Consider the following 15770-nt stretch of genomic DNA (forward strand, 5'->3'; position numbering starts at 1 on the left):
TCTGTTTCTTCCAGTGGCTTTCATGTCGATGCTCTCTTGGCACTGTAGGTGCAAATGTCTGATAATCTCCTAAACACCTTTCATCTATATGTGGAGCAATTACAATTTTATTTAAATTTTCGTTTGCAACATAAGGAAAGATTTTGCGATCTAGAGCCAGGTTGATCGAGGATACTTCATTTGTAGGGAGAAACATGTATAATCCATGGATTCCACAGAGTTTGCAAACAAATGAGCCTGGAGAAAATCTGTACAAATGTGAACAGTGATTCAGAGGCCTCTATGTGATTTATTTGAGTTTCTTTAATCTAATGTGTTTTTTTTTCTTTTTATGGAAGATTTTGCTGCAAATATGAGTGTTATTTATAATGCGCTTAATACCCAGAGGTGTCTTAAGTGCGGACCCGGGGATTGAACCTGTGGTGCTCCGTGTCGTCTTGCTTCCAAGGTGAGCACGTTGCCCCTGAGCTATCCTCCCAAGATATTCAGGCGGAGACCCCTCCAGCACCCACCTTAACGCCTGCACTTTAATTCCTCTGAACCCACCCCCCCACATATATTTGTGGCAATAACTGTTGTAATAAAATGTGGTGATCCCTACCGCGTGAAATGTGAAGCGGCAAAAGTCCCCATCTCATTCTGAGGAACTTTGCATCAGAACCAGCTTAAAGCTTAGCAACCTAATGAAGACAAGGAGCTTATAATGTGAAGGTACTGCAGGAGAGCCAGGAGATATTAATATTTAGGAAAAGTAAAATGCAGGTCAAGGCTCAATATCTTTACCATGCCTTTGAACCTCCTCCTATGCTGAACCTTGCGCCTTACTGACCTAGTGGAGTCTACTTGTGGATGGGCCACCATAGCGATACCAGAGGCCCTTCCTCCTCTTTCAAGAATTATAAAGCATGTGCTTTGGTGTGCTTCTCCTTGCTGCACCATACTAAGGGCCATTCTTCAAGCAACGTTGCTGCTGTGCCCGACCACAGCTGCCGAATTTGAACTGGCCTCAAAAACTACACATAGTCCTACTCCTAAACTTCTCGCGGGAAGCGATTGTCCATATCCCTTCTGGAAGGATCAGGCCAATTTATGCAGCCCCTGCTCTCCCAACCATACATCCTGGGAAACAGACAGCCATATATACTTGTGGGGGGAAGTGTAGATTGTGCACTTACATACTTCTCATTAAAGCTGAGGATTTTCGACAATTGCTACGCTTAGTAAATACCTTTTTTAACTTTCTCCATCCAAAATTTCAAAATGTGACATAGCAAAGACCTCCTCCCTTCCACAACACTGCATCCTTACAGCTTCGCACTGAGTATACACCAAGTAAATTCACACCAATGACAATCCTTGATCCTTCTTGGACCATATACACGTACCTCTTTAGTGTAGATATAGAGTAGTTCCTCCACTCCCGATTACTCGGATTCCTCACAAGTCCACCGTCGCCAAGCACATGTTGGTTTGCCTGGTGTAGTTTGTAGAGACCACTTAGATGTGCATTGTGCCTCTCAATCCAAGTGCCCACGTTCCAGAAAACAAGGGTGTTTGGGAGATCCAGCACAATGGCACGGAGTAAATTGTGGAGCAGGCTGCCCCGGGACTTTTAAGAAATGTCAGACTTCCGGCGGCTCAGAAAGAGACTGAAAACGCATTTGTTTGAGGCCTAATGATAACTTTTCACCTTCAATGTTATTGTTTTTCTCTTTTTCAACAAATTCTATCTGTCGTTTTCTTTCTTGGGCCTTTTTGAGCGCTGCTGATGCAAATGCCTACCTGTTCCGTTAAATGTAAATATCATCAGTTGGTTTTGGCTTGGTAGATCTTAAGAGGCGCTTTTCATGATGCATTGAATACCTCTATAGCGCTGGCCCTTGCCTCTTAACTTCTCAATCTGCAACTCCGAATCCTCCATCACTACTCCATGCAAGTCTATGCGCTGCTCGGTCGTTATCGGGTACTTGTGCAGCCCCCTCACTGTGCCATCTCTTACTTGCTCTAAAAATCAACCTCCTGCAGCCCCTCCAGAATGGATCCAGTAACGTGCCACATTTCCCCCATGAAATCACTCTTCGGGTCACTCTTCATTGGATAACCATCATCCGTTCTCCCTGCTCCGATTCAGTGCTTGCACCCAGGTAGGAATCGTCGGTTTTCCACTTGTAAACTGTATTCCTGTGTTGCCAACATACATGTGACTATGAAGCACTTCATGCCGAAAGAAGCTTTGAAATGCTAATCTAACAGGTGCTATTATAAACACATGTTAAGCATGTGCAAACTCTTTGACCATTTGGGAAAAGTGGCTTGTGCAGTTTTACCCTCCCAACTCACGCGCAGGTTGTGGAAATTGCGCATCCTAGTTGACGACTACCCTTCACCTGACTATCTACTCTACTTATACTAAATTGCAGGTTTAGTTGCCTTGCATTTGCTTCTTGCACAATCTCCTTCCCCTCTGTCCCTCAGTTCAGCGTGGGCTTTGCTATGTTACTCTGCGTCTATACTCTGCCAAATCACTACCGTAGTAGTTTCACTTCCCAGTTGTGCACCTGTGATAATTGTCTTAAGGACAGCGAAATAGATGACCTCCCACCTGCAATTCGTGTTTATTGGACAGCTGAACCCATTCTGTGTATGAACGTTTTTGGGGCTTGCCATGCCCCGGGAAGAATGTCAGTCACACTGTAACACTCAGATCAGAGTGAAACAACCAACAGCACTGCGCCGTTGGAAATTGAAATGAAAGGCAAATGATGAGGGGTGCGGGGGGCGCGCTGGGAGGGACTATAAAACAGCCTCACACTTAAACAGCTAGCCTCCACACGACGGAATCCGTTTTTTTTTTCCTAAATGTCTCCTAGAACAAGAACTCCCCCCTGTTTTGAACTCGCAGCTGGTTACCACGACGCTGAGCAATGCATTAATATTAATGATGGCCTGGGAATTTGGTTCTCCTCAATACCAAGTCCTCCGGCTGGGCTGATGCTCCCGGCACATCGTTCACATCGAGTGCCAAGACCCATCTCTGAGAATTATGGATCCAGCAAGTCCCCTGAACAGGCGGCCATTATCCACCCAGCGTCTTGGCAACTTTCCTGGTCTCATTCTTGAGAACAGCAGTCTTGCGCCGTGGGCGGATGTCGCGAGGAGCAACAAATCAAATGTTTGTCATGCTGGGGATAATTGTTACTCCACAGAGATATTGGCCAGTGGAGTTCACTTGGAGAGAGTGGGGGGGGACTTTGGCCTTGGTCCAAGCCATGCATTGATATAGTCTGTAAATGGCTGCCTGCAATGCCTTGCCATCCCACGCCTTTCTTTGCAGGCTTTAGCAATCCTCTCGCAAACCCCAGGCTATCTAAATATTACAACTTGCATGAAGTGGTTGTTAATATCCTGAAGGCCTCAACTATTTTCTTGTTTTAACAACATAACCTCATGTTTTAAACTAAGACCCTTTCATACGTGTGACCAGACGCTATGTCCAGCCTTACAAATAAGCAGCATACCTGCATCTCCTACTCCCCAAAACAGGCAGATGCTCCCAACAAAAAAATGGGGAATAAAAATACTCCCAGCAAAAACCCCCATAAACCCGACACATTTGAGCCTGCAAACTCTGCTTCCGACCGCAGAGCTATGCAGATATATTCTGCTCAGTGATGCCAGCAGGGTAGTGCTGTGAAAAGAGTGCCAATGCACTCCGACTCCTGCTTCTGTATCCCTAAATTTGAGATCAGACCTTGATTTCGTGAAAGGTTGCAAACCCTGTCCATCATGGGGGGCCGACTCCACTATCTTTCACATTGCAGGTGTACCTGTAAGAACCGGTCCCACTAGGGTGTCGGGAAGCTGCGAGACAAACTGCGCTACTGTCCTACACAAATCCATGTGGGAAACCAACTCACTCACTCTTACTGCCATCACCACGAAGAGGCCATGAACATGGGGAATGCTGCTCTTTGCAAATGCTGCTTAAAATAAAATGAAACCTTTATGATAAGCGTGTCCATGTTTTTGGCTGTGGCTGTCATGGCAACCAGACGTGCTGTTCAAAATACGCTGAAACCTATTAGGACTGATTGTCTATATTCTGGCCTGGTGGACAGATGTATAGAAGGCCAACCTATATTGTGACAGGGACAAATCTGGAGCTGTAGCCAAACCAGTTCAAGGTAGCAGTGACAAGAGGTCTCACCTAGGTCTCAAGAGGTGGTGAGCTTGTAAAGTGTCCACAATGAGTACACACAATGGGAGTCACAAATTACACTTAGAAGGTATGTACAAAAAGTTATTTATTGCCAAATATTACTATGAAAATGGACTACTAACAGGTAAAAGTATCACGCAACACTAATAATAGATTACATATATACAGTCACTAGAGTAGGGCATAATACAAATCAAACTCCTGTAAAAGAAAGTGCAGATTAGTTTATGCTTCACAGGTCCACAGAGAATTAAACCTAACTTCAAAAGTCCTCCCCTAAATTGTCTGGGGCCTTATGCCCAAAAGTTCAGGAAAGGTTCCGACACAGTTTGTGATGCAGAACAAAATTAAAGTAGGGTCCTAGAGGTCCAGTGAACGGTTCCAAGAGTTGGAGGACAGTTTATTCTAACTAACAAAAGTGCCCCCAACTTTTGGAAGGCTTGCACGAGCAAGCAATGGCAAAGCCAAGTATAGCAGACGTTTTTATAAAAGTTATCAAACTTTTAAAGGTCGTTTGGGGGCAGGTAAGAACCAATAGCTCACTCCCTATACTCCGATTCTTCACAGGACTTGGCAGGTCAATGGAAGAAGGTCGGAGGTTTCTTTTCCCATCATCAGCCTAAGTCCTTGATTCACAGGAGTTGAAGGTTCGAGCTGATCTCCGGTTGTTGTCTTTCGCTGGTGCAAGGGCTCTCGGATAAAGAATGCAGAGAAACGCGATACAGATCCCCTGTCTGGACTCGACTCAGTCAAGCTGTTTCGGACAGTGGTCACTGCATCACGGCGATGCAAAGGGACTCACTTGTCACAGTCAGACTTCCCTCCTATCTCGAGTCCCCTTGACGCTAAAACTCTGAAATATCGCGAAGCAAGTCTCATAGGACAAGCTGAGGATCCCCCAAGTTTCAGGTCTCAATGCAGAACTGCGATGTCGGCAGCACAGTAGCCCAAACTCTGAGCTGGTCAACTGCTGGACGGTCCCGTGACACTTCCGATGGCTCTTCTTCGTAGGGTACCGAGTAGACGTCAGTAATAGATGTTCCTTCCACTCCAAGGGTGGCAGCTCCCTCGCTGGACTGCTGAAGATCTAGCAAGACAGGGCTCCTCCAGGACAGCAGCAGAAGTTGGTCACCAGTCCTCCTTCAGATGGGTCTCGTCTCTTCAAGGGTCTGGACAGGAGTCTTGGCTCTTTAAGGTTACTCCGGTATCGCTCTAGAGTCAGTGCAGGGGTCCTCTTCTTATCCCAAAATCCAGGTAATAGCCGAAACTCCCAATAGCAGAAAAAGCCCCACACACCCCAGCAGTGGTCCAATCAAGACCACTACCGGGAACACTCATGCATAACACTCAGACATACTGAAACCAGTTTGTGGATTGGGACCAGACAGTCCAAGCCCACATCCTGTTAGCAAACACGCATAGCCCTCCAGTAGCCCGCCAAAAGCCTCTGCTTTCCTGGGCACTGGAAGTCCATATAAGGATTTTCCTGGCATCACAGGCCAGGAAAAAGGCTAAAAAACAAGATGGCCAAAGGACAAGCAAAAAACCTTGTGGCACGGCCATGTTTGGACATTAGCCACAGTTAGTAGCCAAATGCGGTACGGCTAAAACGAAAAGCACCAGAAAATGGTAAAAAGTCACTGTTGCCACCAGCTTCTCCATTTAGCACACATAGAGTAATTAAAAATACTTTGAGTGTTCGTCTAGGGCAAAAACAAAGTGTACCCCTGTGTACTGCATTGTAAGATGCATTGTACAATGATAAGTTACCACAAGTGATAACAAGTTACTAAAAGTAGTAACAAAGTAGCTAGACTAAGGGAAACAATGTTTCCCATTTCTTACAGCATGAAGGACAGACCTGTCAGTTTCCCCATAAGAGATGAGCAAAAGACAGTGTAGTGAAGCTTCGCTGGACTGTAAAAAGTGCAGGTCAGGATCCAAAATTAAAAGCAAAATGTTTGGGGGTCCATAAAAATGGAAGGAAAGGTGCAGTAAAGATAAATGTTTCCTAACAAAACCAGACCCATATTTCAATGGGTGAACATGTGTAATTTTGCTAAATGACCTACCCCCCCCCCCGCCCCGCGCCCGCACAGCACAACACAACAAGAGGTATTTTGACAAAAAGGGACCAAACCGTGTATTTTCTGTCACATGCTTTCCAAATATCTGGCTGACAGGCCATAGGTGTACAGGCCTTTATGAGAGAGTGCATGACATAATGCAATAGTTCAACGACAGCCACAACAGCAGCACCAATTATCATTGTTCACTGCTGCATAACATGTGTTTATGCAACTCTGAGATTTGTCTGGCAGATGGAAACGTGCAATGCACTGCTGCCCAGGTTTTTGACACATTCTGAGCCAGTAGTTAAAAGGGCCATCATAAATCCTGGCCTATTGTGGACTTATGATGACGTAATTGGACGTTTAATCTACTTGTATCTTTATGTAAATAAGCATTTTTTTTTACTCCTTTGCTAACACTAGGCCAATCTATTTGCCCAGATGAAGTGCTGTGATTGAAACTCGTGTTGACATTGTTTAACTGATTTGGCCAGTATTGTGATTTGGGCTGGATATTAATCCAATGTAATTGGATTGATCTGTTGCTATTGTGACCAAGTGTCAGGCAGGATGATGGTAAATTGTAATTGACGTGTAATAAATAGTGTTGCGGTCAGTTGCTGATTTTCCTATATCATTTCTGATAACCAATGAAAAAGATCAAATTCACATTAGAATCATTGGGCGGCACCATGAGTTCGGCAGTGAGGTAAAAAACGTGGTAATGCATTGGTAATGGAGTTACCTCTGCATTACCACACAGCTGAACTACAGGTTTGGATCTAAGACAGAGGAAACGTCTTCAGCAGAATGCTGGAGGAAATTCATCTGCCTTACTGCCCAAAAACGGCAAAATCGACACTATTACCACCAGTGGTAATATTGGCAAAATACCCATGGAGTACTAGGAACTCCAGTTGATGGGACTAACGGCACCTATGACCACATGTAATCCAGTGGTAATACAGCTGGACCAAGTGGTGGAAACGGTAATACTGTGGTGGTATCTCAGTGGTATTACTGTCGAAATAACACCAAACTCTCAATGAGGCTGATTGTTTTATTTATTAATATTTGTTTTAGTCATGAAGATTGTTAGATTGACACTACAAACTCATTATGATGTCGATTTGTTTTTCGGTTGGTGGAAACATATCATGGCACACACAGAAAAACCTTGTAGGAGGCAACAAGTCGTGCCTTGAAAGCAACAATGGAGTATGTCTTTGCCAGAGCTGTATCGCCTCATTGTTCACTAAAGTTTTGACAGCAACACTGAAATGTTTTGAACTTTTCGTTTTGAGCCATTGGAGGAAATTCCATGTCTGAAGAGAGAAAATAACATGGTTATGGGAGGTTTCGATGTTGAGCTGACATTGTTGCTCTATCACAAATGCATTCTGAAGAACAGGACACGAATTTGGTGTGAGATATATGATTGGAAGAGACTACATAACCATATCTGTGTAGATCTGCATTCCGGCACCTGCTAATGCAAAAAAAAGGGGGGGGGTGCTGGGAGTCCCTGTGTCGGACATTAGTCTCGGTTACAAGAGCCTTAACAAGAGTCTATAGCTCACTATCTTTCACAGAGGAGAAATATCCAAAACATATCAGTCTTTGTCCTGCCCTGGGGCAGTCCAGCACCGAAATGCTGGGCAATTCTCCTCTGAACAAGAGTACCAACTGCAACCCCAGACCCGTGTTTCGGGAGGAGTCAGCTGTAGTTCTATAGCGGAACAAACTGACAATGAGCTGTCTGGGTAGCTTCCCTTCATCTGGCCTAGCTGTGAGGGTTTTGTGTGCTCTGTCTGTTTCCATTATATATTAAAGCTGAAACTCTAGTGTGCTATAGAATGTGAGCGTCATTCATTTTATTCATTTCACGTTGGTTCTGGTCTGCAAAATCTTGATGTTACTCCTTTTTGTGTGAGTCATAGTCATTTATGTCCAGATACTCTGTACCAATTTAGGTGGGACTTCCTCATGGATTTTCATTTGATATGGAGTGAGTAGATTGTGGAGATAGGAGATGGAATGAAAGTATTGAAGGGGTGGGAGCCTGGTGGCAGAAACGGCATAGTCTGCCTTTTGGACAAGTACCGAAAAGGTACATGGGAAGTTTGTCTGAGCTATCTACACCTGTTGTCATGTGAGTGCTGTGAAGAGCCAGGAATGAGATGCGGAGACGGAGGACTCATGGTGTTTGCTATGACGTTTTATTAAATAATAAATGGATTGGAAAATCCGTCATTACTCCTTCCTCTTCATCGTCTCAGTTTTTGTTACTTTATTCGCTATCTGATATTGAGGAGTACTGTCGGTAGAATTGTCAAGTTGTCGAAGGGGATAATGGCAGTATGCCATTAGGCCATGAGGAATGGAGGGAACATCCCTAAAAGGGAAATGGGGATACCATGTCTCACCAGATGTCATCCCCCTGAGGGTCACCTCCCTCAAATAGCCACCACCAGGATCAGGTAGGAGCTGCTGTCCCCTGGCCGCATGGATAGAGGCTATACCCGGTGGAGGAGTGATATCAGATTCATCACAGTGCCTTTGTGGAAGAGCCTGACTCACACCCACACCCCACCCCTCATTAACCTGCTGTGACACGTACAACCATGCCTCTAGTCACTCTGCCTATACACACATCTTGATGGTGAACACACAAAATATCATCGATGTAAAACCTATCCTTTCAAATCCGGCCCCCACACACCTCAATGCCTCAAACCAGCCACACATCTATCCCCAAACAGCAACTAAGATGCATACTTCTAGTAGCTTTCTGTACTTGCATAAACAAAACTTGAAACAAACATTAACAAACATCTGTATCAATCATCACAGTGTGTGTTGTGTTCTGACGGCCTTGTCTGGACTATTCTGTCTAGTTCTGTGGACTGCTTCTGGAGTGTGGTTTGCACTTCTGAGGACACATCTGGAGTGTTAGGGGTGGTTTTATGAGGCTTGTGTAACAAAATAATTTAGTGATGTGCCATTTAATTTCAGCTCTTCCGATTACTGCAAATTCACAATTCATGTTCAAAAAAACTAGCAAGCACACAGCAAGTGCATCAAACACTGTGCAAGATGAGAACCCTGTAAAGCAGTGGTATGCAAGCATTTTCATACAGCCCCCCCCCCCCCCCCCCCAGTACAAATATTGTTTCTGCACTGCCACCTAGGTATTCCCCTCCCGCCTGATTTCCCCCCCCCCCCACCCACACACCCCGAGGGGCCCAAAGGATGTCCACAGCGGTGCAGGCTCTTTAAAATAGAAGCAGATTTAATACTGCTTATATTTTCTATTAAAAGCGGCCACCTTAATCCTTTTTTCATATTAAAAAGTCATCTTAGTCCCCAAAGAGTCCGCCTCCTCGCACCCCCACTTTGAAGACTACTGGTCTTTGGTATATTAAATACCTATTGTTACAGTGATTGGTTATTTATTATGCTTAATACCCAAGGCTTTCAAAGTGCGGACCAGGGAATCGAACCTGTGTTGCTCCGATTGTCTTACTTCCAAGGCGAGCACGTTGCCCCGAGCTATCGTCCCTGCCTAGTCATTAGGTGTGGGAAGAATCAAACGCAAAACGACATCGTTATTGTAGTTATGTTTATAGTACTAATGAAACCAGTAATGCACTACTAGTACACACACAAATGTTCTTTATAAAATACATTAGGCCTATTGTCTTTGTCGGTGTTTGTTCAAATTGCAGAGACCTTCCTGAATGGGCAAGACTTTACCAGGAGACTGTATACATTTTAATTCCGTTTGTGCCAGTTTCGTGTCTCTGAAATTGAGCTGCATACATGTTGCCCCTCCTCCGTGCACATTTGCCTCTGAAAGCGCGGTTTTTTGTTATCTGTCTGGTACTGTTCACACAAAAGCCCTCTGGACTAGTTCAGTGACCACTCTGACAGGAGGTTTAATTACTGTAAGACTTGCAGCCAGTGGCGTCAGCTGAAAGCCAGAATGCTGGGCCTGCGTTCTCTGTTGCTTCCTGGAGCCCTTTGTTCCAAAAGGACAGCGGGGCTGACAGGAAAGAAACATTTCAATCTGTCTGCCAGAGTCGCTTCTTCCAGTTCACGAAATACTCGAGGTCCATTGGGCTGCGGGGTTGGGCTCATACTTGTAATGTGGGCCGAGAGGCGATATTTAGTCAGTCCGTTCATTTTACTTGCGGGTCGGTGTACAATTAGTTATTTCGCAATCTCATCAATTGCTATAGCAGTTGTCAGGAGTGCAGGTTTTTGCACATATCCCTTTAATGAGGCTTTTGAGAAGGTTCTGGCCGTTGTTGATGATTTCATTGCTGTCACTGAGACAAGAGGGCATGCAGTTTTTGGTGAGAACATAATTTGTCACATTTTTTTAATCCATGCAAAATTAATACATCAGTTTAAGTATATCCGAAGTGGCTGGAGCATGGTTTCTTTTTTATTTTTTTTTAAATAAAATGCTTTGACCTTATAACCCTCCTTGTCCACTTTTGGTTACGTGTACAGAACGGCAGCCTTATCTCCGAAAGGTCGTGGATCGTTCGTTAGTTGCAACAGAGCAAAAATACAATTATTACCCAATGGTAAAAGGGACTGTCGAGTCAAGGTTGTATATAAATATCTACTTTATTATTATCACAGCAAACAGTTCTAGCACCTATGAAATACTACCCACCCTGTAAAGGAATGCAGAGGGAAGACAGTTTCACTATGCACTATGGATACTGACAGGAGGGTATTCGGTATAGTAATTAATCGCAATATTTCAAGGATACTTTGTCTCGGCACAAGGGGAGCAATGGGTCATAAAATGTCACTAGGGACCTTCAGAGAAGTACCAGAGGGACAGAACCACAATGTACCTTGTGCTGTAAGAGTTCTTGGTGCTCGACAGGGTCGAGTCAGTTTCAGGGCGCTTTGCAGCTTCTGCTACAGAGTTCCAGACAGCAGACCGATAGTGTGTATCTGGCAGTTTGGTGAGCAAAGCTGGAAAGACAGCTACAGGCTGGCCTACACAACAGCTAGGGGGTCAGGAATCGTTGTCTCTGTGCTGGTCAGTGATTCTGAAGCACTGGTCAAGGCATCTCAGACAGCTTTAGTGACTGCAGCGTAATAGCGGTGCACTCCGTTGCAGCTCGAGAGACTCGACTGGCTTGGAAATGTCCTTTAAGGCAGACGTCGGTAGATGCGTGTCGATGCACTCCTCCTAGCTTCTTCACTGGACTGGTCCTCCTTTAAGGCGGACAGCTCAAAGCTGAGGAGAGTGTTGCAGGCAGCTGCCTTGTCCTTGGTTTGGTTCAGAGACCCTGACACTTCCCACCTAGGAAGCTTGCTTCAGAGCCTAGCAGGGCATGCTGTGTGCTGGCCTTGGTACCAGTTCTGGAGCTGCTGGAGAGTCCTCTGGATTCAAGATCTCCCTCTGTTCCCTGGGAGATGTTTAGGGGAGGTATCTTGCTTCCCTCTTGGAGGTCCTGATCTTCCTTCACTGGCGGAAGATGTAAGGCAGACTTTACCTTCAGCCAGGATCCAATGATGAGTTCTTCCTTCAGCTTCTGGTGAAGCCTTCAGATCTGGCAAAAAGAGGGGCTCAGCCACAGGGATTGGTGTAGGCTAAGCCTAACTTAATGAACCAATCCCGTGTCCCCACCAACAGTCTTGTGTATGTGTGAGGTCATAACTGTGATGCTGAAAATGCATCAGAGGGACAGGGCCTCAGTATCCTTGTCCTTTACTGCTTTTTATCGTGTGTTCTGTCGTGTTTTCCGCGCAGGAGTTCATGTGGGACTCCTGGCGGTGCAGCTCTCTCTCCTTTTGGTTTGGTGAACGGACCCCTAGGCTAACCTTATGGCACCCATGGGCAGGGGTACAGCCTGAGCGGGATCGAGCGGTCGCCCGTAGCCCTGTGTGGCCTGCTGTGAGGCTGCCTTCCAAGCCCCGCTGGGCTTCTGTAAGCTTCCATTATATTTTTTCGGTTTACTGTCTTGTTTTGTTGGCGCTCTGTGCGCATTGTTCTGCCCCCTCCCTCTACCTCACTTCCTGGTCCTCCTCTCCCTTTCCCTTCCCGCCTCCCTGCCCGCCCACCCCCCCCCCCCTCTGATTGGGTGTCCTCGTAGTCCCTCCAGGACTATGTGACGACCGCTCTCCACGCTCGCTTCCTTGTCGAGCCTGAGCGTGGATCAAGCGGTCGCCCCTAGCCCTGTGTGGCCTGCTGTGAGGCTGCCTTCCAAGTCCCGTTGGGCTTCAGTAAGCTTCCATTATATTTTTTCGGTTTACTGTCTTGTTTTGTTGGCGCTCTGTGTGCATTGTGCTGCCCCCTGCCCCCTCCCTCCACCTCACTTCCTTGTCCTCATCTCCCCTCTCCCTTCCCGCCTCCCTGCCTGCCCACACCCCCCTCCCCTTCCTCTCCTCCTGCCTTAAATCCCACCCCCTTGGGCAGCCCCCCTGCCCAGCAGCCCCCTCGGCTAGGGCCCCTTAGGCAAAGGGCGGCTCCTATGGCTGCGGCTCCCTGTGTGTCTGCAGGTGTCCGCAGGGGACGCCAGGCGCCTGTCCGCCATTCTTTCTGGTTAGCTCCACCTGCTCGCCCACCAACCTTCACCACTTCAGTGTTTACCATCTATTGTGGTAAACTAGGGCTTTTTCTTCCCTCGCAGGAGACTCAAACTTAGGTGGCCTCTACACTGGGGACCTAAATCGTATTTAGTGTTACTGTTGCTCTGTAATTGGTCAACTAGGGCTTTTTCTTCCCTCGCAGGACTCTCAAACTTAGGTGGCCTCTACACTGGGGACCTAATTCGTATTTAGTGTTACTGTTGCTCTGTAATTGGTCAACTTTTTCTTCCCTCGCAGGACTCTCAAACTTAGGTGGCCTCTACACTGGGGACCTAATTCGTATTTAGTGTTACTGTTGCTCTGTAATTGGTCAACTTTTTCTTCCCTCGCAGGACTCTCAAACTTAGGTGGCTTCTACACTGGGTACCTAATTCGTATTTACTGTTACTGTTGCTCTGTAATTGGTCAACTAGGGCTTTTTCTTCCCTCGCAGGACTCTCAAACTTAGGTGGCCTCTACACTGGGTACCTAATTCGTATTTACTGTTACTGTTGCTCTGTAATTGTGGTAAACTAGAGCTTGCCGCTTCATTCCTGTCCGCTTGCTCTCGTCTGCCTCCCCCCCCCACTCCCTCCTTATTCGATGGTGCTGTCTATCTCTCCTACCTTCTCTAACTGCTTCTCAATTGACTATCCTGCTCTCCTCACTAAATCTGGTAGGAAAAGGTTTAGAAAGGATATCCTGGTCTCCAACCCAGGCCTCCCTATCACTGACACCTACACCAGTGCCTCTTCCAAGGAAACTCTTACTGACATCCTCTTTTTCGTGCTTTCCCCTGACCAATGGACCCTTCATATGGTCTCTGTGCTCTCTCCCTTCTCCTCTTCTCCCATTAATGGTGGCACCCGTTGGGATGTCCTCTTGGCCCCCTTCCGCTCCTCTAAGGCCATCATTAATGTCTACGCTAACGGGACCGTCTTGGTCCAAGGCCCTCAGGCCAACCTTCACCTCTTTGATAGACGCTTCCCGCACCTCATCAACTTCCTTTCCTCTCCTGCTGTCCCCTCGTCCCTGTCCTCGGCTACCTTGCCTCCACCCTCTCACCCTGCCCTCTCTCTGGCTCCTTCACCTCCACAGGGCGTACCTCTGATCTGCACCCCTCCCCGGAAGTACTTCAAGGATGGCAACCTTCTCCACATTGCCACTCTCAACTCTCGCTCTGCCGTCAAACATTCCACTGATATCTTTCGCCTTCTTGAGGAACTGGACCTTGACATCCTCGGCCTCACTGAGACATGGTTCACTGCCAGCTCTGTCACCAGCTTTGACACACTCCTACCTGACGCTTACAAGATCCTCTCCTTACCCAGGCCCAACCGTGCTGGGGGGGGGGTGTGGCCCTTATCTTCCATGAGTGGATTCCTGTCACTGTCACTCCTACGCAGACCTACTCCTCCTGTGAATGGTTGTATACGAATTGACCGAGTTACAATTGTCCAAATTTTAAAGGTCAATTAGTACATATATGCGGGGGGGGAAACCCCCCGCAACCCCCACTCAATCCAAAACCCCTGCAACCCCCCACCCAAACCCCTTGTATTATTTATAATACTAAAATACTAAACCAACCCACTATATATATAAAAAAATAAAAGGTCAATTGTGCAAAAGGTCAATAAGGACCATTAAAATTCGACCAATTAGGTCATTCAGTCAATTGTATTTGGTCAATTTGGGTAATACCCTTTGAATGCCTTGTCTGCCGACTCTCTCTCTCCTAGCCATTCCCTTACCGTGGCTACTATCTCTCGGCCACCTGGTCAAATTTCTGCCTTCCTCTTTGAGTGGGCTGACCTCTCCTCCTCACTCCTGGGCTCAACCTTTCAACTCCTCTTTCTTGGTGACTTCAATATCCACCTTGATGCCTCCTGTACTCTTTCGCAACCTCTGCGACTCTCTCTCACTCTCTAGTCTCCCATCTGTGCCGACCCATTCTGCAGGGCACACTCTTGATGCTCTGATCTCTTCTGACCTTCACCTCTCTGTCACGCTCTCCACTCCTCTCTCCTGGAGTAATCACTTTCTCCTATCCTCCCACCTCACCCTCCCTACCCCACAGGCAAAGCCACCCTCATCACTGCCACCCACCTTCGCGGTAATCCGACCCATGAAGCGCGTGTCAGTTGAGGCTTTCGCTACCACCTTCTCGCCCCCTCCTCCCCCTTTGGCTGACTCCCACCCTGAAACAGCCCTCTACACTCTGCTATATCTGATACCCTTGATATCCTTGCCCCTGTCATGAGGATCCGCCTGAAGCCCAAAGCCAAATGTAACTCCAGGTCTGACTCAGATCTCGTCACCCTTAAACGTAAGTGCAGGGTGGCAGAGAGGAAATGGCGTGCTTCATGTTCATCCTCTGACAAACTGGCCTGCCGCCTGCTCCAAATGCAATACCTGCTCTCCGTTCTCACTAAGAAGAGAGTCCTTATCCAAGCCCGCATCTCTGCGGCATCTAACAATTCGGCCGAACTCTTTAAAATATGCAAGGAGCTGGCCAACCCTGCTGCAGTCTCCACCTCTCCTGTCCCCTCCCAGGCCCTCTGCACGGCACTGGCCTCTCACTTCATTTCAAAAACTCAGGACATCCAGTCCTCACTCTCCTCCTATCACCTCCCCCCCTCTATTCCCTGCTCTCCCTCTGGCCCTTCTGCAGCCACCCCTCCTCCCTCCTTCTCTGCCTTTCCCCTTTTTTCTGCTGACGAGGTTTCGAGACAAGTCCGATCTATGAAAGTCTCGTCAAAACAGGTCCACCCCTTTTCCTCCAACTATCAAGGACCACATCGACTCCCTGGCCCCTGCCCTGGCTGACTTCTGCAATCACTCCTTCGCTTCTGGAGTCTTCCCATCCCCCCTCAAGC

The 15770-nt window shown here is 47.0% G+C and overlaps 1 protein-coding gene across 5 annotated transcripts in view; it reads left to right on the top strand.

Moving 5' to 3' along the window:
* Positions 1–15770, top strand: part of DCLK2 (doublecortin like kinase 2) — a 780084-nt gene that overhangs the window by 454664 nt on the left and 309650 nt on the right. The gene's annotated exons all lie outside the window — the stretch shown is intronic.

The sequence above is a fragment of the Ambystoma mexicanum genome, chromosome 6q (genome assembly GCF_040938575.1).
Source record: "Ambystoma mexicanum isolate Mex_15411 chromosome 6q, UKY_AmexF1_1, whole genome shotgun sequence".
NCBI classification, from domain to species: domain Eukaryota; kingdom Metazoa; phylum Chordata; class Amphibia; order Caudata; family Ambystomatidae; genus Ambystoma; species Ambystoma mexicanum.